Consider the following 2,814-nt stretch of genomic DNA (forward strand, 5'->3'; position numbering starts at 1 on the left):
AGTCTAGCGCATAGGATAGATAGATTAGCGTGTAGGAGAAATAGCCTAGCACGTGGGGGTGTTTTAGCGCATTGAAGATCTGTTTTAGCGCATCAGAAAATTTTTGCAGTTTTGGCTGAGTTGAAAATGTGTTTTGTGTGCCTGTCGTGTTTTTGATGAATTTACCCAAGATGAGTATTTGTATAACTTGTTTTGATGTGCAATTTTTCAAGTTATGTATAGATATCAAGCTATTGTTTTGATCAAAATATGATGTATTTGCGTTAGTCTGTTTCAAGTTCAATGTGTGGGAAAGCCTGAGTTGTTTTACAAGCCGATATGGGTTGGAAACTTGAGTTGTTTTACAAGTTTTGATATGGGTGGGAAACTTGAGTTGTTTTACAAGTTTATGTGATTTTGGTACTTGAGTTGTTTTACAAGTTTTGATATGGTTTTTGAAGAACTTGAGTTGTGTTACAAGTTGATATGAAATGATATGATTTTGAACTTTGATTGTAGATGAGCAAATTGTTTCATGTTGTTGATGTAAGTTTGATTTTTGATATCTTTGTGTTGATGTGGAAACTGATATTGGATTTGTTTTTGTTTGTCGATAGGAGCGATTGGGTATTGTGCAGTCGAGGGAGAGATTCCCGAGACCATGGACACTGATACCGAGATTGTCACAGGTAGACTTGGACATTATAGAGAGATATGGATTGTCCTCTCTTCTAGATATGCCTCGGTTCACTGTGAACCGGGGACTTTTGACAGCATTGGCAGAGAGGTGGCATAGCGACACGAACACTTTTCATTTTGCCACTGGAGAGATGACAGTGACACCAGAGGATTGCTACCAGATTTTGCGCATTCCTGTGGTAGGGGCACTGCTACCCTACAAGCAGTCAGAGGAGGGTGGCACAGAGGCACTGCGCCGCATATTTCATGATGAGACTGTCTGTGGATATGAGATCCCCTGGCAGGAGTTTTTGGATCTGGATTATGCACCGCTACCATCGGTATTGGCAGGATTCATTGGGGGATTCCTTTGTCCTGATCGCAGGTCAAAGGGATTTTCAGTGGGATGGGCGCTGGTTTTGGAGCAGATGGTGACGCAGGGGCGGAGATTTTCATGGAGGTCAGCGATGCTGGCCCATCTTTATAGGAGCCTTCATGAGATAGTATACCTAGGTTAGGGCAGTTTATCAGCTGGCGTGACCCTATTACAGGTATGGTGCTGGGAGCACATTCCAGCAGCGAGGCCATTGGCGGATAGAGACAGGCCTGTAGGTGCAGCATACGCCTATGGATATAGAGGTCTAGTTGTCCAGCGTAAGCTGGGCAAACTAGAGCATTGGAGGAGGGTTTTTGATGATATTGATATGGTCACCTGGAGACCGTATACAGATTGCGAGGTATGGGCAGAGGATGGGATAGAGATGCCTTTTGTATTCATGACGAGGTATCTGATTGGGAGGACCCAGTTCATCATTGAGCAGTTTTTGGTGACCCGAGTTTTGCGGCAGTTCGGGCGCCAGTAGGGGATTCCTCAGGGAGCCTGCCTTTATGCACGGAGGCAGCAGGATGTGGCTGATTGGGGGCTGACTATTAACAGTGCAGTGGCAATAGAGGAGTTTACAAGGTTAGCTGGGTAGGTCTGGGACTATGCCCCAGAGATACAGGATGCCGAGATGACAGAGGAGTTCGCCCGTTTGTTTACTGCGTGGGCAGTGGCGAGGATCTCAGATCCAGAGGAAATGAGGCCAGTGTTTGATTCAGATGGGGAGGAGGGAGACGGGGGGGATGATGGAGATGATGGAGAGGATGGAGGAGGTAGAGGAGCTAGAGGGAGGCGGGGAGGTAGAGGTGTGGAGAGAGTGGTACGGCAGGGGAGGATTGAGAGGGGGAGAGGAGGATTGGCTATCAGAGCCGGGAGAGAGGGGAGAGTGATGGAGGTTTTGGCAGCAGTGGGGGGTGAGGAGGAGATGGTGAGACCAGCTCAGAGGAGGAGGGTAGATATACTCCCACCTCCAGTACCGAGGACAGGGCAAGTGGGAGGGGTTCCTCCAGCATAGGGACCACTGTGGGTTTGAGTGCCAGGTCATGTGGAGGATGCACAGATCCGGACCCTACAGATTACCGTTCAGCAGCTACAGGCACAGATTTTGACCTATCAGCGACAGATCTCGCAGTTGACCGCAGAGAGAGATACTGAGATAAAGCAGCGAGGACGAGCGAAGGAGGCCTTGGCGAGTGTACAGAGAGCAGCGGCGGGTGGTCCATTGAGAGACACCCTGAGAGAGCTGACACGGAGAGTACAGGAGGTTGAGTATTATAGGCGGCATTATGAGGCAGCCGTACCTCAAGATCGACGAGTGGAGATCTTTGCACAGTCGAGATCGAGTTGATCTTGAACTACTGGTACACGATCTGAGAGCCGAGGAGTGACGGGGCTGGCGAGACAGGACCCTCCTGGAGATCCAGGGGCGGGTGCATCTAGAGCTAGACCATCTCCGTTAGAAGATAGTCATACTTGAGAGACATGGTCTCTGTTGTTGTTTTTTTTTTAGCATTGTACTCTTTGTACTGGACACAGTTTTGACATATTTTGTACATTTTGGATCATTTTTGAGATATATGGATGGCACCATTTTTGATCATGTGATGTGTAGATGGATGCATGTTTATGTGTGCTAGTTCTTTGTCATATGATGATGTAATGTTTACATAGATGATGTAATGTATGATGCAGGATGTATGCTTTGATATGCTGTGAGATGTATCTTGAAAATGAGATGTATGATTTAATATGCGACTAATTGTAATATGATATGA

This window comes from Cryptomeria japonica, chromosome 4, assembly GCF_030272615.1.
Source record: "Cryptomeria japonica chromosome 4, Sugi_1.0, whole genome shotgun sequence".
Taxonomy (NCBI): domain Eukaryota; kingdom Viridiplantae; phylum Streptophyta; class Pinopsida; order Cupressales; family Cupressaceae; genus Cryptomeria; species Cryptomeria japonica.